Below are 25,166 nucleotides of genomic sequence, written 5' to 3' on the forward strand. Positions count from 1 at the left end.
TCCCAGAATTCCCACATATTGTGGGAGGGACCCAGTGGGAGGTAACTGAATCATGGGGGGTCAGTCTTTCCTGTGCTATTCTCGTGATACTGAATAAGTCTTGCAAGATCTGATGGGTTTATCGGGGGTTTACGCTTTTGCTTCTTCCTCATTCTCTCTTGCTGCTTCCATGTAAGAAGTGCCTTGTACCCTCCTCCATGATTGTGAGACCTCCCCATCCATGTGGAACTGTAAGTCAAATTAAACCTCCTTTTCTTCCCAGACTTGGGTATGTCTTTATCAGCAGCACGAAAATGGAAGAATACAATAAGAAATGTCATAAGTCATTGTTCATGTGGTGGTTGAAACAGTATTTCCTACAATATGGTAAAATTCTAAAGAGTCTCCATTACATTCAAAGAGTTCCGAATTGGAAAGATTTTTTCAAGTATCTTAAGCATGGTTATATTTTTCTTACACTCGAATGACAATTACAAAACTAAAAGGGACAAAGAGGAAAGAGGCCAAATAATTAGTATAGATTTTAAAAAATTTAAATAAGGTAGGAATTTTACCACTTGAAAACCTGTACTGTACAGAAAAAGCAAGACTGTCAGATAACAAGGGATACTTGTATCTTTATCTGCTCTCTAGAACCACAGAGAAAACCTACCAGCAGATAGAAATTCTCAAGAGAAACAGTTTCTGAGGCTCAGGTGCCCCTATCAAAAACAAAGAGTAGAGGCAAAGCACAAGGCATAGTTTTCCTAGGACAAAAGGTATTTTTCTCTTTAACCCTATGGGGATGTTTAAGGATAGAATTTGTCATTACAAAAATGCATTGTCCAAGGCTGATGGAAATAACTTTGCTGTTCCCAAACATGTGTTTACATGTGCAAATAAAACAGGGTCAGAATCTGATAATTTGGGGGATAAAAGTCATGTTCAGTCTTAATACCTAAGGAGTATGGTGCCCGTTAAGATACTGAAGACGAGCATAATTTCTCTCATCCTTCATTGCACTCTCTTTTTTATGGCAACTTAAAGGGATAAATATTGCAATTTTTAAGAGATGACATATAAGAAATTTTACTGAAAGCATTTGCCACCACAAGTAGTGTAAACTCAAGAAACTATAGCATTAGAAAGGAAAGTCAAGTGGACCAGGAGTCCATAAAAAATCAGGTACATCTGTTTCGTTAACATTTAATGTGCCTTTTCCTTTCTAAAGAAAAATAAACTGTAAGAACAATGAAAAACTGGCCTGGAGCAGGAACTGTAGAATTCAATTTTTTTCTTTAAAATACTCTAAATGTGACTCTTCCATCTAATTCTTCTCTCCTATCCAGCCAACGAGTTACGAAGTCCTTCTGGATTCTACTCCCTGGATCTCTCTGGCATCTGCCCCGTCTTACCCTGACTCTGGGTTTTGTATTAATCCGTCCTTTCCTGGGCTGCTGCAAAGCTTCCTAGTTAATATCCTGCCGGCAGTCTTCCTCCTGTTCTTTCTTTCATTCTCTACACAGAAGCCCAACTAACTTTTCTAAAAATGTAAGTTTTATCATGTTACCTGATTAAAGCCCTTCAGTGGCTCACAACAATACACAAGATAAAAACCCACATTTAGTAATAACATGGCTTAACAAAGACGTACATACTATGGCTCGAGCATCTGTATCATCTGCTCCAAACAGACACCACACACACACACACTGCAACCACAATAACCAGTTCTGTATTATCATCCAAACAGAACATAACACCCTCCTCTTCCTCCTCCTTTATTTGGCAAATACCTACCCATCATTCATGAGTTAGCACAGATGTCACTGACTCTGGGACCCTTCTCTAACCCATAGCTTTGGGTGAGGGGCTCATTTGGGATCCCCTGCTTCTTCCATCTGACCAGTACATACAAACATGGGCTCTGGAGTCAGACTGCCCAAATTAAAATAGCAGGCATGCCTTTCATAACTGTGTGATCTTCAGCAAGTATAACCTCTCTGCATTTCAGTTTTCTCATTTGTAAAATGGGAATAATCACAGGGCTTACTTCAAGAGCCCTGTTTTGAGAATTAAAGATGTTAATATTGAAATGACTCAGAGGAAGGTCTGACGTTTCATTATTGCTCGATACATACTAGGCAAGAGTAATGATAAAAGTGGTAGTGACATCATTCTATTCTCACATTGTAAGTCTTTTACCCTTGATTGTATGCTTTGCAAAAGCAGGTCTATGATTATCCTTCCTGCATGGTACTTGACCAATGTCAAACATTCAACTCATTGTTTATTTTCTGATATGTATATACTGAGGATTAAAACCAATAATGCCCCCACTCCTGAAGGGAATCCAGCCTCCTCGGAATTACATGGATATATTTTCTCCTGTGTAACTTTAAAGTATTTTCCAAAAACAAAATATAGAAAGTACCTTCGACGTATCCAACACTGCTAGGTACCAAGGTAGGTAAAATGAAATGAAAAAAAAAAAAAAAATCCCTGTAACCAGAAGCTCACAAGGTAAGTCAAGTTCACTAGTAACAGTGAACAAACTGGGAGAGCCTTTTCATTAGACCAAAGAACAAACTGACCTTGTTTGCTATCACCCAAGACCATCTTTTCATTTGAAGGGTATGCTCACTAAGAAATGTGTCACACTTCCCCACCCTGGGGAGCAGAAAAACTCAAAAACAATTTGATTAATGGCTCCAAGGGGAGAGCTCTAGTAGCTTATTTGCTTTGCACAAAAGAACTGAGTAAATATATGACTTGCCAAAATAAAATATACTTAGAAAGTGCTCAAGCCATGTTGTCCAGGCTTGCATTGAATTTAGGGTGGAGGAGGAACAAGGGGAGGAGAGGAAATAGGGGTTGAGACACAGACCCTTGATAGTCTAGGTTGGAGACCTGCAGCTATGGTGGTAACCATGAGAGCATGTAAAATGTCAGTAATGCTGCATCTTAGACTTCTGATTGCCAGTCAGCATCCTCATTAGCAGAACATATTTTATGACTACTAAAGCATGTGTAATGTTTTAGGTACAAGGCCCTGATCTGATTTAGTTTCATCAAATTATTTTCAAGTGATACAGCAGAACCTCATTGCAACAGCAACAAAGTTCTGTATTAAGAAATTGTTATACCTTCATAATCATGGTACCCTGATATTTTCTTTCTCTCTTCTTTTTTTTAGGTGGGGGCCAGGGTTTTATTCTGTTGTCCAGGCTGGAGTACAGTGGTGTGTTCATAGTTCACTGTAACCTTGACTTCCCAGGCTCAAGTGATCTTCCTACCTCAGCCTCCCAAGTAGCTGGGACTACTAGGTGCATGCCACCACGCCCAGCCAATTTTGTTGTGGTTTTTTTGGTAGACATAGGATCTTGCTATGTTGCCCAGGCTGGTCCTGAACTCCTGGGCTCAAGCGATCCTCCCTCCTCAGCCTTCCAAAGTGCTGAGATTATAGGTGTGAGTCACCACACCCAGCCCCATAATGCTTTCTTAATCAAAGGTCAAATCACATCCCTGTAAAATCCAAAAAGCACAACCCTAAAAGCCCCAACTGATATAGTTAGTCTGAATGCTACATGTGACTTCTGACTCCAGGTACAAGTGTTATAAAGAATTGCACTACATTTGCCATTTTGGCAACCCTCCTTGGAAGAAGCTAAATGTTTCTAATAAGCCATCTCATTGGTCCACAAAACATTTTATGCAGGGTGTATTAATTACTCACACCTAGCAATGTTCGGAAACATTTTTTTACAGGGATAGGTAGTCTGGATAAGCAGTTGTCATCTTAATTATAGATGCACATAATTCATGTATAAAAATGGTAATGACAACGTCAATGTCTTCTAGATGACAAAAAAATTAAATGCGAAATGGTTGTAAACATAAACTTTGTTACCAGAGAGTCCTGGGTTCAAAAGTTCTTGAATGAGCTATATGAATCCTGGGAATGGTAACTAACTTCTTTCAATTTCAGCTTCCTTAACTGTTAAATGTTGATAATACTACTACCTACCAGATAAAGTTGTGAGATAATGAACATAATGTGCAGAATGTCTGGGGTAGACTAAACACAAGCAAACTTCTTGGTTTCTTTACCTCTGACAGTTCAATTGAGCCTGAGAAGGTTTAGCACTGTCAGGGTCCTGCTTTTAAATAAGATGTAAAATGGACAACTTGAGGTAATGAACAATCACAGAACCCTTCAGAAAAGAGGCAGGGGATAAGTCCTCAAAGGCTGGATGAATCCACAGCTGGAAATTACATTCTGCCCAATAAGGCCTTTAGAAACCTAAAACTGAATGTTGTAACCTTTTCTTTTTCTCAGCTGTTGGCTAGCAATGCTTTCTCCTGCTGCAAATAATAAACCAATTTCTACAATGAGTCATCAAAATATGCTGAAATTTGTCTGGAGGAAAGGCTCTCTGAGAATAGGGCCAAAAATGCGTCCATCTTTTCAAATGAAAATATGGGTGGCCTTCACTGATCTTTCCACGATAGTATGGAAATCAACAAATAATTCATCTAAAAAATATTTGTTTCTTTCAGAAAACTCATTGAGGTGGCATAAATGGGCACTTGGTACATTCTAGGTAGCATACTTGACCTATATATTAGAATGGAAATTTCTTGAGATTTGTCTAATTTTCTTGATCCTACCCAGGAATCATAATTAAACTACATAACCTGATTAATCATCAATAAAGAACATTTCATTTGAAGTTTCATTTTACAAAAATACATGGAGAGTTTGAATAAAAGGAAATATGTGATTCTTTCAAAATACAAGTCATGAATGGTACATACATACAATAGAATACTAATCAGCAATAAAAAGAAAGGGGTTATCTATGCAAGCAACAACATAGATGAAGCTCAAATGCATTCTACAAATGTCACATTCAATATACGTTGTTTTCCATGACATTCTGGAAAAGGCAAAGCTAGTAGTGATGGATAATAGATCCCTGGTTACCAGGAGGTATGGATGGGAAGAGAGCTGAATACAGATGAACAACAGACAAGAATTTTTTGGAGTGAAGATACTGTTCTGTATCCTATTATGACAGTGATAACATGATTCAATGAATTTGTCAAATCTCATATATCAAAAAGTATGAATTTTACTGTTTGTACCTTTTAAAATAAATAAAAAGGAAAAAATGTAATTCTCCACTTAGTGACGCTTAATATTATTTTAAGCTGTCATAGACAGGTAGTTTCTCTTGAATAAAAAAGGAACTTCATTAATAAAATCCCAGGGGAACTCTTTTTTTTAATACTATAGTATATACTGTGGATTGTCTCTGTATACTGCCATACCACCCTTCCTTGGTTAGGGAGGCCAGAAGGTTAAACATTAAATTTCCAAGACTCCTGTGTATGTGAGTTCCACCAGTTAGAAGCACTTAAATATTTAAAGGGCAGTGGCCATCTTCCTGCTGCTACTGCCCCCGGCAATCATAATTTGAAAGATACAGGTTTTAGAGGAAATTACAGCAGCAATAGCAACAGTGTGTGTGCTCCTGAACTTAAATGTCCAGTGATGGCTACAACATTCCTCATCATTCACCAGAGTTTCAGGCCATTTTCTAAGCACCCAATCCCCTGTATTAAATCTTTTCTGTGTGAAATACCTAGAGTGGTTTCTTTTCTTTGCCTTGATCTCTGTTGATATAAAAGTAGTTTATTTATAAAATGTTCCCTGTCATGGATCTTTCTATGACAGAATTATTCAGAAGTTTCAGAAATGTTCAATTTAAATCCAGCAAAACATAGCCAAAGTGAAACAACTTTCTGTTTACTGGATTTTTCAGTAGCACTCAGTCCTTGCTCACTGTGTTAGAATGATGACAACTATAGTTGAACACATTATCTCTTATGGTTGACAGCTCCAGGCTAATATGCCAGTAGTATTAACCCTAGCAGAAGAAAGACTCCACTTCCAATGTACTTCAAATAAAGTCTCAGAATTGAGCTTGTTAATCCTAATTGGTCAGGTCTTGGCATCTTCTCCCTTCCTGAACCAAAAGCATTCCATCCTTAGCTGTGGGAGGTCATAACCAAGGTCACTCTCATCATTGATAAATGAAGACAGAACATAAAACCTATACTCACTGACTAAATGTTTGCATATCTGTGGACTGTAAATATATCTTTCCTTTTCTGTTAATAACTAATCAGATTAGTTAAGCCTAAAATAAGTACTGTAGACTTGTTTAAAGAAAAACTTCCCATGAGGCTTCACAAGTATTCCTAAAGTATTAGGAATAAGCCTCATTTCTTTGATCCCATGTGACTGAGCTACCTGCACTGTTACACCTTTAAGGAGGATGATAGCAAATTCAATGTGCTTACCCACCTTGCTCAATGGCTAAAGCAGTGCATTTTGGGCAAGGTATGTGATGACAAGTTTCAGAGGACAAATGCAACAATGAGGATAAGGTCATGGATGTGGAGCTAAAAATAACTTCTCATTAGGTGCACAGAAATTTTATATTAAAGAAGTGATGAAGACATGTATGTAGTCTGGGCATTATGAAAATTAAAAAAAAGAGTTGGCCTGGGCTAATTATATAGTTTCTTTACCTCTAAATCAGTGGTTGCTCAAGGTGGTGGATGCTGACAGTCTTTGTCTCTTAACAGCATTTCTGCTTCTGCGGTGGATGTTGATAGTCTTTCCCCCTTAACATCATCCCCCTCATATAGATAAGAGGGCACTGATGTTCATCTAGAAATCCTTCCTTTTCCTGCTGTCAGTTCCTGAGGTTCCTGTGAAACTGACTCTAAAAGTGAAAGACTGTGACCTGAGCTATGACCTACCACAGCTGGAGATGGAATAATCTTGGTTCAGGAATGGACAGAATACCCAGATATAAGCCATCAAGATTCAAAAGCTCAGTTCTGAGATTTATTTGAGATACTTTGAAATTAGAGTCTTCATTCTGTTATGTTTGGAACAATGGTATATCAGCCTGAAGCTGTCAATGACTGAAACGTGAAACCAAACACAGCAGAAGACATGGCAGAGAAACAGAAAGAAACCAAGTATGATCAGAGACCCTAGACCCAGCCATGGGTTCAAGGAGAACCAAGAAGTTACCTTTGTCTCACTTAAAACTCCTAGGGTGAACATATTAGTTAATTTTGCTAGTTGGTTCATTTGTTTTTGTCATCAGAAAAGTCTTTACTGAATTAATTGATTGCCTTAGTCCCTTTTCTGTTGCTTATAATAGAATACCTGAAATTGGGTTTATAAAGAAAAGGAATTTATGTCTTACAGTTATGGAGATGAAGAAGTCCCAAGTCAGGTAGCTGCATCTGGTGAGAGCCTTCTTGCTGGTGGAGACTCTCTATAGAGGTGAGAGAAAGAGACACCTAACTATGTTAGCACACTCAGCCCCCTTGCCATGTGATGCCCTGTGCCACCTCAGGGAGGTGTGCTAACATGGTCAGGTGTCTCCTACTCTTCTTATAAAGCCACAGACCCACTCCCATGCTAACCCATTACTCCATTAATCCATGAACAAATTAATCTATCATGAGGGCAGGGTCATCGTGAACCAATCACATCTTAAAAGCCTCACCTCTGAATACTGCCACATTGGAGATTAAGTTTCAACATAAATTTAGGAGGGAACAAATATGCAATTTATAGCACTGACACCGAGGTTAATCTTCAGCCTAAAATGTATATTTTTCTGCATATTTTCATGTATCTAAGCACGGGTTCTTCAGCTTTCATGAGATTTTCAGATGAGTTTTAATGCCCCAAAAAGGTCAAGAACTGATTTTCTAGAGAGAAAATAACCTTAAAATCAAATAAAATTGCCCTTTTATGATATATCTTTATTACAAATAATAATTCTTTTAAAACTTTGACTAATTTCTAATTCTAAACAGAAAAATAGATATGGAATAACCACAGAAGAAAACAAAATAAGTAATTAACCATGTAAGGCCAGTGTTTTCTAAGATTCCTACGTTTAGGAATTTTTCTTGATTCCCGAAATCATAGCAAACATAGTGAAGGCACCTAGAGCAAATGTAGCTTATAGATAAGTCATAAAGATGATTTAAGTTACAAGTTGATATAATGTCCTAGTTGACAAAATGATTGAGGAAATGTCCTGTTTGGCACCTATTTAATGAAAGGCACTTTAACATTGTTGTTTTCTTCTCATAATTTGAAGCCAGTAAATTTCCTACTACCTAGGAACTGCTACTAGAGAGAGTACCTAAGTTTTGGAGGGAACAAATAATTAAAAGAGTTATTTTTTAAAGTTGCTTCATAAGAATATACACGTAGTATGGCGTGCTCCATTTCCATCCATTTTATCATAAACTTGCTCTGTTCTATTTGTGAAATCTCAGGTTGCCTATCTCTATCCTAAGGTACCACTGAACAAGGCTAGTTCTTCTTTGTTAGTTTAGAAGGTTCTGCTGCAGATCCTTAAGGATTCTTTCCCATACGTTTTGCAGTTTAATGTTAGCTTAGTTTATAATTTGTAACATTAATCTTGTAATTTATAATTTTATTGAGATCCACACAAATATAGAAATGTAGCAATGAATCAAGATAAAACCAAACCCATAGAACAAACTCTCAATATTCTACCCAGCCTCCATTTTAGAAAAGTGGTCGGACACTAGAAAAAAATAATTTAAAAATGTTCAAGTACTATAAGGAGTCAGAATGAAATGGTAGCTTTCAGAAGAGGAAAAAAAGGAAAAAGAAAGCAAGAATATTAAGCAATTTTTTTCCATAAGAAATGTTTTTTAAAAAGGCATAAAAGCCCCAAACAGGTAAAACACAATGAAAACAACAGCTACTATTAAATTGATATAGGTGTAGATCCAACTTACAGGGTCAAAAATGTTTTACTGGATTTGATTTCAGACCTGTGAGGTGGGACAGTTTACTGATAGGTACGTATTACGAAAGTAAGGGAAAGCTGACATTATGGTCTTAACATCTTTATCTAGAACAATGCTTCTCAGACTGCAAAAGAATTACCAAGTGAACTTTTTAAACAAACAAACAAAAAAACAAACAGCAAGCAAACAAAAAACAACAAAAAATGCAGATTCTCATTCAGTAGATCTGGGGCAGAGACAGAGATTCTGCAGTTCTCCAGAGATAGCAATGTTGACCCATCAGAAGACCACATGTTATACAGCAAGGCTGTAGAGTTCAGTATTTCTCTTAACAGTTACCCTTCCACTTGAAGCTGCTTGCTAACATATTTCTTTCTAAACAGTGTTAAACATTTACATGTTTAGCAAATGATTTCTCTTCACCATAGGTAAAAAGAATACTTCTCATCTTTCTTTTTTCCAAGTACTATCTTTAGAGGCGTGCTCCTCAAATTTAAGCATGCATCGACATCTCTTGAAGGGCTGGTGAAACAGCTAGGGCCCACTCCCAAAGATGTTTCTTCAGTAAATCTGTGGTGGGGCCTGAGAATCTGCATTTCTAACAATGTGGCCATGCTGCCGCTTGCCCAGGCACTATGCTTTTTGATCCATTGTGGCAGGGCATCCATCAACAGCACTGCTAGAAGTTTCTGTAAGAATTTGTACTAACAGAAAATTTTTACCATCATCGAATAATCCAGTATGGGAGCTTCAGAGGACCTGAGATTAATATTTTCCAAGCCCTATTTTTGGAGTTGAAGGGATTCAGCACCAGAAAGATTAAGTGTCATACCCAGAGCCACGGAACTGGTAACGGAAGCACTGTGGGAATCAGAACTCTATTCTGTCGTTGTGACCCCAGGAGTCTTGCCCCTATACCACATAACTGCCGGTCACTTTTTTCTTTTTTTTTTTTTTTTTTTTTTTGAGGCAGAGTCTTGTTCTCTTGCCCAGGCTATAGTGCAGTGTCACAATCTCGGCTCACCGCAACCTTCACCTCCCGGGTTCAAGTGATTCTCGTGTCTCAGCCTCCCAAGTAGCTGGGATTACAGTCGTGTGCCACCATGCCCAACTAATTTTTGTATTTTTAGTAGAGATGGGGTTTTGCCATGTTACCTAGGCTGGTCTCGAACTCCTGACCTCAAGTGATCCATCTGCCTTGAGCTCCCAAAGTACTGGGATTGCAGACATGAGCCACCACACCCAGCCTTGTCATCTTTTTCAAGTACACCTCAATCACTCACTGATGGTCCCTAATACTAAAACACTGAACATATTTTGGTACCAGTCATTATCTTTTTAGAAACAATCTCCAAGAAAGAGTTTCTAAATGTGGTGCGAGGGCCTCCTCTATCAAAATCACAATGGGGCTTGGACTTGCTTAAATAGATTCTTGGAGTTGCCCCAAAGCTAATGAATTTGTTGTCTTGGGATAGCATCTGGGAAAATGCATTTTGACGAGCCTATCTACCCACATCCATACCTGTTTGGTAAACAGGTCGACAAGATGATGTCTCTTGACATTGGCTGCACATTAGAATCTCAGGGGAGGGAAGGGATTAAAAATCCTGCACCCAGAGCAATGACTTTGGAATCTCTGGAGATGGGTCCTAGGCATCAGTAGCTGTCAAAGCTCCCCAGGTGATTTCAATATGCAGATCAGGTTGAGAAACAGTACTTCAAAGATTTCCAAATACTTCCACATGCCTATTCAAGAAAAGGACATTAAATTTCCAGACAAAATGAAACTTTCAAAATAGAAATTTAGTCACAAAAAAATCAAATGTATTAGAGCAACTGGCTTCAACAATTCCAACATGATCCAGTGAAACTATACATTTCTACTCCAACAACATACACACTGATGAAAGTTCTGAATTCACATCAGAAGGGTACCATTGAGAGAGGCCACCTGATTGCCCACGGAATTAGAAATTCTTGTTATTTCCATCTGATCACTTCTATTACAAAGTAAGGATTTTTATAAGAAAATAATTTATATGGATTTTCCAAACAGGTTACTAAATAATTAAAGTGTTCCTGCAAATAAGCAGATTGATTTAATAATAATGGCAGATTGTAGGACACACATTAGTTCCCAGGGCCTTTTAGGGAGTATAAAAGAGAACATGAAGGAAAACAGAGTTCCTGCAAGGTAGTGTGTCAGGAATTTATCTTTTTGGACATCAAAGTCTGAAAAATTAATGGCATGGATTTCTGAATTGCTGCCAAAGATGTTCTACCTGGTGAGTTTCTTGAGGGAATCTGTATTCTGAATAGACTTAATACAGAATTATCTAGTAATTTTTCCTCAATCAAAACACAGCCCACAAAGAGCTTAGGCTTTATGAAAAGATACCTTTTTAAAGACTTCAAAAAACTTTCAGAGGCAGAAGTGAAAACAGATGTAGTATAATGATTTAATATAAGTAACCTCAAGGTAATAACTAATTAAAAGTGAACTTGCTGATACTTGCCTTTTGGACATGATTTGAGCACCTTTATTGCTTTTGTCTTTCCTTTTTTCACCTCACTGATAACTTCTCTGGTGCCAACACAGAATAAGATGGACACAAAAACTATCTTTCTCTTGAGCACAGGCAGCTCTCTCCAGCTCATCCTGAACTCAAGTTTCTAGCAGAAACATCTTAAATAAGAGCTTAGTGAGGGCAGGGGATAGCTCTTAGCTGAAGCTTGGCCACAACAAATTAGCTGCCAGATAAAAGGAGATATGTACCTGTGGAAGAAGCCATCTCAGCAGCCCTGATCTGTGTTGGTTCCTAATTCTCTCCTCCATCTAATTAGCATTTCTCAAAAGTCAGTGCCCTACAATTATCAGGGTATCTTGATACTCTAACACAATAGGCCTGGCGAAGGGTCTGAGAGTCTGCATTTCTAACAAGCTCCAAGGTGATGCTAAAGCTGCTGGTCTGTGGGCCATACTTTCAACAGCAAGGGACTAGATTTTCTTCTTGGTAGAAAAGAAAAGACAGTGATGGTGAAAGATCATGTCGCCTGTCCCAGACCTGCTAAGATCTCATAGGGTAGTGGTCAATTTTAGATAGTGGTCAATTTTAGAGAACTCCAGCCCACAATTTCCTTCTTTGACAAGTATTATCTGACCCCTATCCACCAGGCTATCCATGGCACCCATATTTGTGCTGGGATCTTGCCCCTGGCCAGTGCTGACTGGACCAAGGAGGGACATGTGCTCAAAGCTTAGTACATGAGTCAATCAGCTTCTTCCTCTCTTGAGAATTTGGGACTGAACTTCAGGGATGCTAGTTAAGAGCTGCCTGAACAAGGCATGTAAATATCTAGGACAGTGACCCAACCTCATGTATACAGAGAAACAGGAGCAGAGAAAAACAGCACTGAAAGATCAGAGATAAGAGAGCCACTGCAAATCAATCACTGCCTGGATTCTTTAAAGCTTTCCAGTTCATATTTTTAGATCCTCCCCTGCTTACTCTGAGATTCCTGGACACAGCCTTGTGTTCTTTGAATACATTCCCCTTTTTCTCACTTAAAGTAGCTTGAGAGAGTGCCTGCAAATTCCAGTGCAAAGAGGATGCAGTTTCACTTTTCATCAGAGAACACATCTAGTCCAGAAGTTGTATAAAACATCCTGGCTTTGTCTCAGATGTCAGGATCTTAGAGGAATAAATAGTTCATGTCCATATCCAACAGTACCAGGCAGCTTCCTGGAGCTTCCTGTGAAAAACCATGTAACCTCCTGCAAGTTATTTACAAGAGGTCTTCGTTTCCTCATGGAATGCCAGACAGTGTCAACTCTTCAAACCCCTCTATTATTAAAACTCTGTTTACCTCAAGCTACTTCCTTCCTTCCTACTCCTTCAGTCTCATCATCCTTACATGCCAAGAGAAAAGAAATTCTGCCTCATCTTCCATGCTCCTCCTTTTACAGGTGACTCCCTTCCCATCCCATGGGAGACAAGTGGCTGGCCTGCAGAAGGCATCCAGGAGGTGGGAGCTATGCTCTTTATAAATTCTGCCCTCTTCTCTCTCTCACTCACTCACTCGTTCACTCACCCACTCACCTGACTACCTCGTCTATTTTCTCATATTGACCTATCATACTCTTTCTTATTACAGTCCTTGTGAATGTCTCTGATCTTCCACTTTTTAAAAAAAGTTAATGGTTCTCAGATGGCACTAGTTCTTGGGTCCCCATATCCCAAAAGAATCATTCCTCCTCCAACTCAGCCTATCCCATTCATTCAACTGACAATAGAAGACACAATTCCAAATTCCCACTTTCCAGAATGATCACCTTATCCTGTCTTGTATGACATGTATTAGACTTGACTCAGGTGGAATTCACCTTGATAATGCTGGTTTATGCCGAATGAGTCATTAAAGGTAAACAACACAGCAAAAAGGAATCTGCAACCTTCTGCCTCCTTGAGACAAGGACAGAATATAGATTCATCCTTGTCTTAAAATGCAAGGGTATAGCTCCATGTCATTTTGCATTAATGAAGTTTCTGTTTTTTCACTTATTGGAGAGTATCGAAGTACATAGCCAGTCTGTTCTCATTAACAATGTGTCCTTGGATATGTCTTCCATATCCACAGGGGAAGACTTCCATTCACCTAACATTAACAGCTTAGGAAGTTACTATTCATTATGACAAGGTAAGCGTTTCATTATCTTTTTACTTATGAAATCAATTACATACTCAAAGTAAAAGAAAAAGTATGTTCAGTGCTCACCACAAAGATATATTCATTCCCAATTTAAACTCTTATAATATTTTTAATTGATTTCTCTAAAATGATATAATTCAGAGTCATTAAAACTAATGCTTATGAAGAACATTCAATGCCATGAAAAGCACTCACAATATTCTATGAGAAAACAATCACATGCACAGCATATTCCTAAGTTTTAAAATGGTTATATGTATATGTCTAGATATTCTAGAAATAAATACAACAAAGTATTATTAGTGTTTATATCTGGATGACACGATTACTATAAGTATTTAATTTGTAATTTGAGTTTCCTAAAATCTTTTCAATGCACATGCACATATATGATTAGAGAAGAAGTAAACATTACCAAAAAGTATACATGGTCTACACTCAGCAAAGTTAAAACAAAAAGAGATTCATGCGTCCCCTCTGCTTTGATTGTCCTGCTGGAAGCACACATCATTACATTAATGTGATCTGCTCACATGCTTCTTATACTGTGTTAGAAAATGAAGCACACTGGAAGAAGACTGGTGGTTTCTTTAAAAGTGTCTTAGACTGAAAGGATGGGATAAAGAATCAATTTTAGGATTGCTTTGAAAGTGGTAACACTTGCTTCTTGTACTGATATACTTAGGGAGGAAGAGAAGAAAAATAATGGCTTTAATACTTTCATGCAACTTAGCCTCTTTCTCATTTGTAAACATATTGCTTCTTACCTTCTAAGGCAATGTATTCTGTTCTAAGATAGTCCCAGTTGCTAGAACATATTTCAACATGTATGTTATTTCATTAAAGAATTTTACTTGAAAATACAGAAAATGAACATATCTAAGTAAATCAAATCATAATTCTATGATCATCTCTCTCTCTGAAAATTTATAAAACAAGAATATGATGTTCCCTCCTCTGCCCATCCAATAAGACTTCTGAGAGATAAGCACTAGTCCTAGTTATTATATGTGCATAATCTCATGTATATACACAAAAATATCATGTAAATGTCTATATGAATGTCAGCATACACATGTATATGTAGATCTATAATTACCCAAATATATAAACATACATGCTTTTAAAAATTAACATGATGTCACTCTACATATTTTTTTGCAGTTTGCATTTTTCAAAATATACAGAATACATTTCTCAAAGGGAACCACTGAATCAAATGGCACACACATTCTAAAATTTAATACTGACAAATTATCCAACAACCCCCCCCCAAAAACTACACAAAATATCCTTCAATTAGAAACTTTTACATTAGAAACTTTTTACAAAAAGAAAAATAACTATTTTATATTAAAAAAAAGAAAATCAAAAGAGGTCCAGTAACCTGAAGTAGAAAGAGGAAATGCATTCAAAGTCTATAGTATTTTATTTTATTTTTTCTTAAACTGGGTGGTGACTAAGGGTGTTTGTTGTCATAGTATTCCTTATGCCTTTCATAGACTTTACAAATAGCCCTTTGAAACTGCTCAATGTTTAGTACAAAAATTTTCTAAAACATATAAAATATAACATAAAAACTCTTCCTTTCCTGGTCTACTTCTGGAGTGGTATGAATACATAAATCATTTCTAATTTCCATTCTTCAAATGTACTTCCAAATCTCTAATTCAGGGACTGTTCAGTTAAAGTATAGTGTGAGTCACATTTGTGATTTCACATTTTCTAGTAGTAACATAAAGAACAATTTTAAATGGTAAAATTAATATTAATAAATTAAATATGTTATTTAACCAAATACATTCAAAATATTATCAATTCATATAATCAATATAAAAATTATTGAAGTATTCTACATTCTTTTTTTCATACTAAGTCTTCAAAAGTTGGGTATATATTTTATACTTACAGCACATCTCAAGTTGGACTAACTGCCTTTCAGTGGCTCAATAACCATACATGGTTGGGATGCTGGGTTGAAGAGTGTATCTTTAGACAATATGCTCAAACCTCTATTTCTTGATTTGTTTACTGAGAAATTATCATTTAACTCCATAGTATGCCATTCCCTCCTTCTCTCCATCTCTGCCAGTTTTATTTCAATATTTTGTTTTTTAATTGGCTTTTTGAGCCTTGTATTTAAACCTCTCTTTCTTAATTCACCAAACTTGAGTTTCTCTTATCTCCTCTCTCTGTAAAATAACAGATTAGGGTCCCTGTATTTCTCTTCATTTCTTTTCCCCTTTCTACTTCCCAACCTTTCTCCAGTAATTATTACTTTTACATTGTCAAGGTGATATCATGTTCTGTACTATTTTTTACACATTTTTAAAGTTGAATGAATAACATTTACAATATGAAAATTACATAATTGTTCTCTGCAGAAACAAGTGGTAAGTATAAACGCAGAGAGAAAGCTATGCAATATTATCACTAAAGCTGTGCTGCTCAAAAAACATTAACAAAGAAAAACTGAGAAGAAGAGGGCCCTCTTAAATAGCATAAACTACATCCACTCACTGAGACCATTCCATTTCATCATACTTCCTGTTACGGAAATGTCATTTGCTCTTAGGATTTCCGAGTACCCCAAAAATCCTATTGTAATTTTGCCAACTTTTTGTTCTGTTTTAAAAGATTTGCCAAATAACTATTGTCTGAGATTTTTTTTTTTTTTTTTAATTGCATTCCTTGGTCTAGTTTCTCCACCTGGTCTCAAAACCCATATTTCCTTCTTTTGTTTTATTGAGCTTACACTGCATTAATTCTTTTAGAAATGATCTGGGGTGATCAAATAATGTAGTTCTTACTTGTCTGAAAATGTGTTTATTTTTTAACTTCCTGGTAAATGTGCAGTATGTCTGAGAACAAAATTGCAGGTTCAGAATAATTTTACCTCCAAACCATGAAGTCATTCTCTTGCCCTCTAAAAATTATCTTTTTTCTTTTTGAGATGAAGTCTAACTCTGTCGCCCAGGCTAGAGGGCAGTGGAGGGATCTTGGCTCACTGCAACCTCCACCTCCCAGGTTCAAGCGATTCTCCTGCCTCGGCCTCCTGAGTAGCTGGGTCTACAGGCACATGCCACCATACCCAGCTAATTTTTATATTTTTAGTAGAGACGGGGTTTCACCATGTTGGCCAGGATGGTCTTGAACTCCTGACCTCATGATGCACCCACCTTGGCCTCACAAAGTGCTGAGATTATAGGCATGAGCCGCCATGCCTGGCCTAGAAATTATCTTTGTGGTCAACTTTCCACCCCACTCCCATTTCTGGACTCTTTTAACATCCTCTCCTTTTCCTTGGCATTCTGAAATATCATGAAAATGTGTTTAGTTACTGATCCACTCATACTTTTTCTTATGACTTATCAAGTGATTATACATGCATATTATATAACATTTACATAAAAATGTGAATAATGTTATTTAATTTTCCAACTCAGATGGAAAACAAGCTGCTAACACTAGAGATACTTTAAAAGACATGTTGCCCAGGGGAGATGATGATACAATGCTAAATTTAAAAAAAAAATTTGTTTGCGTATCTTTAATTATTTCCCCCACGTTTTCCCCCCTCTATTAGAAGGTGTAGGACCACATGGAATGATTCTCTAATGATGTAGGACCACATGGAATGATTCTCTAATGTCTCCACTTTCACTAATTTTTTTTTTCCAACTCCTAGTTCTTTGTTCTGTTTTCTAGAAAAGTTCTGCATCTATTCTTTCAGCTAATATACTGTTTTTAAAAGTCAACAGTCAGAATTAATTTCCAAGAATCCCTTCTTCCTCTTGAACTCCTCCTTTTCCTTAGGAGTCTGGCCAAAACTCCCTGATAAAATTTAAAATTATTTTAAAGTTCCATCTCTTCTCTAATTTGTTTCTTCTCAATCAGTTGGTAAATTTGTTCATGTTAATATTTATCTTTTAGCTATCTACTTTTCCCAAAACTTTGATTCTGGTTTGTTCAGTCCTGTTAATGAAAGATCTGGAAGTCAAAAGGAAGGTATCTTGGTCCAAATATGTGGCTTCTTCACTTCTGCCCATCGAAATGAGGATCCTTCTATTTCTGGCCAAGTCAGGAATAGTTTTTGATAAGCCTGTCATCTTGGAAGTCCAAAGAACCATGAAACATTTGGACTAAAATTTGGCTTTCTTACTGCAGTTTTCAAAATTATAGCAGATGAGGGTCTATTGTACATTATTTCAGGGTCAAGATTTACCTGGACAATAAAGGGTTATGGTTCTACATAATTATATGGCTACATTGAAACAGATTCTAGAAATAATTTAGTATTATAATTAGTTGAAGAAAATTTCACTCACATTTAAAACTTAACCAATAAATGAATGTATTTATTTTCATACTATTCCCACTTGTGCCATTTTAGGACATTCTACTAAAGCAAAAAGACACAATTAAAATCATGCAGTTACCTCCATCCTTTCTTATTATGGTAGTCTACACCAAAGAAAGAGCAAGTTACATGCCCTGTTTCCAGAAAGAGAATAAACACTACCTCTAGGGGTAAAGGAAGTATCCCAAGATATTCAAGTTAAGAACTAAAATGATCTCTGTGTGCCTATTTAATTGCTCTTCTCTCATACCTACATCAGATCTATATTTTAAGAAAGTTACTCAGTAACTGTTTCTTCTTAAGATTCTGAGTTCATAAAATCTTGCTCTTAGATGGAATCATCCTCCATGAGAAGATCACTTGCCCACAAAGCTCAATGTGCAAGTTGCCTTCCATTTATGTCAACTTCACTCTTCCCTCAAGCATTGCTACTTAGCATACTAGAGTCACATGTAAACAAAGTCCTCCAAAACTAAAATCCTCAGGAAAATAGGAAAATGTATTTCTGAAGAAAACCATTCTCAAGTCATTATATATGCACATTATACAACATTTACATAAAAATGTGAATAATGTTATTTAATTTTCCAACTCAGATGGAAAACAAGCTGCTAACACTGGGGATACTTAAAAAGCTATGTTCCCCAGGGGAGAAGACGATATGATGTTAAATATCTGTAATGAAATATAACAGCCACCAAACAAGAACAGATGCCTCAGCAGATGGTGTGCAACTTGCCCACCCAACATCCTTTCTCCTGATTTTACAGGGTGATGAAAATGAATCCAACTAAAAATACTTGCTTCCTGAGTCTTCCTTACAATTAAGAGTAGCCTTGTAACCTTGTTTAGCCGACAAGAGGAATGTTGAGATTTACAGGGGTAAGCTTCTACTTCTGTAAGAGAGACAATTCTCCCTGCTTTCCTATTTTCTTTCTGCTGGGAGTGTGCATGTGACACTGGGGGTACAGGATGTATCTTGCAACCATGAGGCAATGAGCATCAGGGTGAAGGCTTATCAGCTAAGGATGCTAGAGAATAAATATGGACAGAATCTGGGTCCCTGAGGGAATCACTTAGCTCTTGAACCAGCTCTGGACTGCCTACCTCTGATCTTGTTACAAGGGACAACAAAGAAGTTACGTGTTCAAATGCTTTGTCGTTCACAGAACTCATTCCTGATTAATGCACTAGCAATATCTGAACCTTAGTTGCCCCTCGAGACATCTGTATACAAGAACTTTAATGCTTGACCGTAATAGAGATGACTTTCTCTTTATAAAACTTCCTTTAAATCTTAGGTACACATCTTGATGCCTTACTAAACACTCTTGAAGTCTGAAATATTTCAGAATTCGGAAAGGTAAAATGGTGTGTGTGTATATATATATATATATAATATGCTATGCAATAGTCCCAACAGATCTGAGCATCACCTTTTAGTCTAGGCGGTTGACAAACTATGGTCAATTGGTCAAGTCCAGACTTCCACCTATTTTTGCATATAAAGACTTATTTGCCCTCAGCCACAAATTCATTTATGTATTGTCTATATCTGCTTTCATGCTACGAATGCAGAGTTGAGTAGCTGCAACAGAGATGGTGTGGACCACAAGGCCTAAAATAATCACTACCTGGCCATTTACAGAAAACGTTTGCGGATCCTTATCAAATACATAGGCATTTATGGAGTGAAATCTATGGCTATTCACTCTAAGTGGGACAAATAAAGATTATATATTACCGTCTGTTGGTTTGGGCATGATTTTGCCACTAAATTTATGCTAAACTTACAAAAAAAACTAAGTTCAAACTTACAAAAAAACTAAGTTCAAAGTTTTACTGCTTCCAGAAATAAAGAAAAAAAAAAAGACTGAAGACCTGTAGTAGAGAGGAGAGACAAGCTCATTAGGTTGGTTTAATCCACTATGGAATGTTCAACTCACTGGCTAGTTCTTTAATGTCTAAAAGCCCAGCATGCCTAAAAAATCCTATTGGCTGAGGGCCTCAAGGAATAAAGAGGCAGCATACTGCAGTGAAAAGAACAGAAGCTAAGAAGAAGAATGACTTCTAATCCTACCATTCTTATGACTTTGGGTATATACTGCTTTTCTCTGAGTGTTTTCAAATCTGTCAGATGAAACAAAAGTATTACAAACTCTGCCTAGGGCCATAGAGGATGATGAGATTATTGGTGAGAGCACCATTAACAGGGTAAGGTACAACACATCCATGTCTTAAGTATAGTATTGGGCAAATCAGATATACTTCACTATATAAGCAGGTATAAATATATATTTTACTAGCTACGTGTATTTATTATTATTATTTGGCTTATCTCTTTTACTGACTAGAGTGATTGCAGAAGAATCAAAATTTACCTGATCTTCCAAAATTTGAGGTGGTTCTTCTTGACATTTCTTAATTCGAATACTAGAAAGTTGATAGTATATTTTTACTACTTTGCTGTTCTACACATAATTTGAGTCATATGGATATTTCTCAAGGAGCTTCTCTGAAAAGCCATTGGACCATTTGCAATAAACATCTCCGCATTTCATGGGAACTTTACCAGATTCATTTTTATTGCAATATAAATATTAGAGAATAATTATGTGAATGTGATAAGACAATTATTTTTATTTTTATTTTTTGAGACAGAGTTTTGCTCTGTTGCCCAGACTGGAGTGCAGTGGCACAATCTCAGCTCACTGCAACCTCCAACTCCCAGATTCAAGAGATTCTTGTGCCTCAGCCTCCCAAGAAGCTAGGATTACAGGCATGCAACACCAAGCCTGGCTAATTTTTATATTTTTAGTAGAGACAGAGTTTCACCATGTTGCCCAGGCTGGTCTCAAACTCCTAGGAGACTCAAGTGGTCCACCTGCCTTGGCCTCTCAAAGTGCTGGGGTTACAGGCGTGAGCCACCACACCTGGCCAAGACAATAATATTTTTAATCCTACATCACACCTTTACATTTCAAAAATTGCATTTTCTAGTCTGAGACATTTTATCATAGGATCTATACAGTTAAAACAGGAACTTCATTTTCAAATGTAAGTTCAAGAATTGATTTTGTTGGCTAACTCCCATATTTCTCCAAGAGCTCAGTCTTCAAATAAAAACAGTTTTTTTAATATATTAATTTTAACATATTATATTAAAAAATAATCAGGTTATTTTATTTATTACACAGCCTAAATTTTAGATTAGTCTTCTTATTAGATTTGACAGCAGTTACTTATCATGGAAATGTATACTGCACAAAAGCTTCTCTACCAAGAAACAGGTGAGATTTCAAAAGGCTGTCAGGCAGCCCCTTTGTTCTTGAGCCCAAGGGACATGAACATCATCTATTAGAGCTGGGCAGACCAAACAAACTTTTGCTTGAACATGGCTTTGTTTGCACTGATGGCAGCCTCTCAGTTGAAGATTCCTAACAGAGGAGGACTTATTTTTTCAAATGTGTCCTGCTAAAATTCCCTTCTCTGAAGAGAAACCCAGCAGATCTAGTTGGCAACAGAGGCATGTAAATTTGCAAGCCTATGTACTGGGGTTCTCAGTCTCCAGGAAACCTGGGAAGTGAACATGGGCAGCTTCCAATGCACCCAAATATGGTCATTAAATCATATCTAAGTTTGGGCTCACAGATTCAGAGCTGCTTTCTATGAACAGACTTCATGCATACCTCATTTGAGCTGATCATCGACAAAGAGGCAAAACATAATAAGCAAAATGACTGCAGAATTATGAGCACCTGAAGGAAACAAAGACTGGAAATGTGCAAGATGCCATCTGGAAGTGAAAAAACAGATGGGAACAGGGTAACAGGGAAGGGAAACCCATTTTCACTGGGCCAAGAGTGGGGATGGGGAGCTGGAAGAAACTGGTAGTTGTTGATGGCCTTCCAGATTGGGTCTGAGTAGATATCAGCACAGAGCAGGGGCCCTACCTTGTTTGCTATCTGGAGAATGAGGAAGGGTGAAGAATGAGGAAACTGATGACAGGGAAGGAGAGGAAGGAGTTAGCCAGTGAGAGAATGCACAAAGACCAAGAATGTGCAACTCCAGCAAGTATAGCCGATTCTAGTCGGGTCCCTGCTCTGCTGGAAATGCGCACAGGCCAGAGCGAAGAAAAGCCAAGTGGAGATATCACAGTTGGTTACTGACCTGTGAGAGCTTCTACCATAATATTGCTTAGGCTACAATGTGTCTGATTGTTGATGATGGATCAGGATTAGTCTAGGCCAGTGGTTCTCAAACTTCGCAGCTGCATTTATCAGGGCTTTCCAGAGAAACAGAACCAAAGGATATGCAGAGAGACACAGACAGATGTATTACAAGGGACTGAATGGTTCGCATGATCACGGAGGCTGAGAAGTGCCACAATCTTCTGTCTGTAAGTGGAGGCCCACGAAAGCCACTGTTCAAACCAGAAGGCCTAAAACCTAGGGAAGCCAAGGTTGTGCAGGTACCAATCTAAGTGCAAAGGCCTGAGAACCACGAGCTTCAGGATCCAAAGACAGGAGGAAATGGATGTCCCAGCTCAAGCAGAGAGCAAATTCACACCCTTCCTCTGCTTTCCTGTTCTATTCAGCCCTTCACCAGATTGGATGATGAACCCCAGCTCCATTGGTGAAGGGGAACCTTCTTTGCTAATTTCTTCCTGAAACATCCTCGTTGACATATGCAGAAATTATATTTTACTAGCTATCTGATATCCCTTAGCCCAGTCAAGTTGACATATAAAATTCACCATCACAGCTGCACCCTAGAATAACCTAGAAAGCTTCAATAAAAAAAAAATGAATGCCTGTACCCCACTACAGAAAGTCTGATTCCAAGGTTCTGGGATAGGGTACAGGCAACAGTATTTTCCAAAGTTCCCACATTAAATCTAAATTAGAGCCAAGATTGAGAACAGCTTAGATTAGAATTTCTCAAACTTTAATATGCATTAAAATAAAATGTAAACTTTGATTTCGTAGCTCTAGCGTAGGACCCAAAATTTAGCAGTTCTAACAAGCTCGCAGATGATGCTGACATTGCTGGTCCTTGGACCACACTTTGAGTAGTGAGGACCTATACTTGCAGTGTCTCATATGATAGCTGCTAGCCACATGTGGCTACTGAACATGTGAAATGTGATGGACCCAGTTTTCAATTTATTTTAATTTTTATTAATTTGCATTTACACTTAAAATCTGCTACTGATTTGATTACTGGTTAATTATTACATGGAGCAACTTAGGTATGTGAACACTTTTAATTGTGACTTTTATGAGACCTAAATACAGATCGAGAATATCTGATGAACATTTAGTATCTGAATTGAGATGTGCTACAGGCATAAAATACAGACTTAATTTCAAAGACTTTGAAGAAACAGATTATAAAATATCTCACTGACATGTTTTGTATATTGGATACATGCGGAAATGATAATAGTATGAATATATTGGTTAATAAAATATATTATTAAAATTAACCTGTTTTCTTTCTGCTTTCTCAAAAAATACGGCCACTAGAAAATGTTAAATTATATATGTGGCTAGCATTATGTATTTTTTAAACAACATTGGTCAAGACCAAAGGGAATTGAGGTCTTTACTATTGCCAGTTATTTATTATTGCCAGTAATCCATCTACTGGGTGAGAACTAAGGAGAAGGCTGCAAGTGACCTTCTGAGCAAGAAGTCATATTGGTAAAAAAAGAGAGCCATGTAAGAACAAAGTCCTTTGCCTCTGCCTCTTTCCATCCTGAATTTAAATGTAGCTGGGGGAAGAGATAATGTATGGAGCTTTGGCAGCAATTTTACCACCATGAGGAGACAAGCATCCAGGTCCTTGATGCTGCTACTGAGTTGCCAATAATATAGAACCCTTCACCTCCGAATTTCTTATTAGATAAAAATAATTGTTCTTATGGTTAAAATAAGTGCTTTTTAAATGTTACAGTACATATGAATTACCTGGAGATTTTGTTCAAATGCAGAAAGGATGGGGACTGAAATCCTGAATTTCTAACAAGCTCCCCGGTGATGTCTATGCAGCCGATATGAGGGGCACACTTTCATTAGCAAGGGCTCAAACAAAATGACTTAGGTATTCTAGTTCTTGCTGCTGAAAGTATTCCTAATAAAACCAGGTGGCAAAGCCAACCTTTGTCCATTAACAACAGCTCAATTTGCACACCATGGCTGGATGCATAATCATGACTGAGAAACTGGGGATCCAGGACCTAGAAATTTGTTCCTTACCCAACAGATAATAGCAAGAGGGCAGAAAGCAAGGGTTCTGTGGCTATATCAGTTTGGAAGACACTGGGGTAAATAAAAACCCACATTTCTCTATTGGACACACATAGTCACTACTATGCTAGCACACTCTTTAATTCTGAAAGTATTTTTGATTACAAAATGCTTCACAGAGAATATTACTGGAGTAATGTGACATGGAACACATTTTAGAAAATGCTGCATTATTCAGTTCATAAGTTAACAGGACACATGATGGCCTACAAATCATGATGCCAGAGAAGATGTAGCTTGTGAGGTACTAAATGTGTAAGAAGCATGGAGTTTGAGGTGAAGTAATCAAGATTCAAATTACTCATTGTGTTGCACACATCACTTACCAGAAATGTGATGACGGGCATGCCACTTCCATTCCATGAACTGAATCCCTCACCTGCAAGATGGGCAAATAACACCTGCCTACATTACAGAACTACAGTAAGAATACGTGCTCACACATCTCAAAAGGACACTTCCTGAATGTGTAACAGACAAATAATTTTTATATAATTAGAACTATACAAATGCATCATGGGAGTAAAATATATAACTCATGTGCAGTCTTAAGGTAATACTTGGGGGAAATCTTGGCTTTCTGAACATCTTAGGGGAATTCCTTCAATGTCCTTTGTTCTCAAGAGTGCTTCATAGAAAAGCTGCACGTGCACATGTTTAGAAGTGCTTTAATGCCGTAAAGCTTATAGAGTGTAAGGAAGGTTTGTGGGTACCACCTGACTGGTACAGGCTGGCTACCCAATAGGTCTCTCTGCACAGGGTATCCATCACAGAGTGTGGTCATCACTTTCAGGAAGGTAGGATGCCCAGAGCTTGCCAGGCTTCAAGGAACTTATTCATGGTAAGCCAATATGAGGTTGAAGGATTTTTTTGTGCCAAAATACTGATTTATAGTGAGACAGATTAGGATAACTCTT

The 25,166-nt window shown here is 37.5% G+C and overlaps 1 protein-coding gene across 12 annotated transcripts in view; it reads right to left on the reverse strand.

Moving 5' to 3' along the window:
* Positions 1-25,166, reverse strand: part of PLCB4 (phospholipase C beta 4) — a 425,441-nt gene that overhangs the window by 212,071 nt on the left and 188,204 nt on the right. Inside the window, exon 1 of one of the 12 annotated variants that reach the window (XM_017868897.1) lies at positions 24,576-24,595. The exons of 10 other annotated variants lie outside the window; for them this stretch is intronic. The gene's annotated coding sequence lies outside the window, so the exon portion shown is untranslated. Of the gene's footprint in view, positions 1-7,271; positions 7,303-24,575; positions 24,596-25,166 lie in introns of those variants that run through there. One more of the 12 variants, XM_017868896.1, reaches the window with a different exon arrangement.

The sequence above is a fragment of the Rhinopithecus bieti genome, unplaced genomic scaffold, assembly GCF_001698545.2.
Source record: "Rhinopithecus bieti isolate Rb0 unplaced genomic scaffold, ASM169854v2 scaffold_4658, whole genome shotgun sequence".
Lineage (NCBI taxonomy): Eukaryota > Metazoa > Chordata > Mammalia > Primates > Cercopithecidae > Rhinopithecus > Rhinopithecus bieti.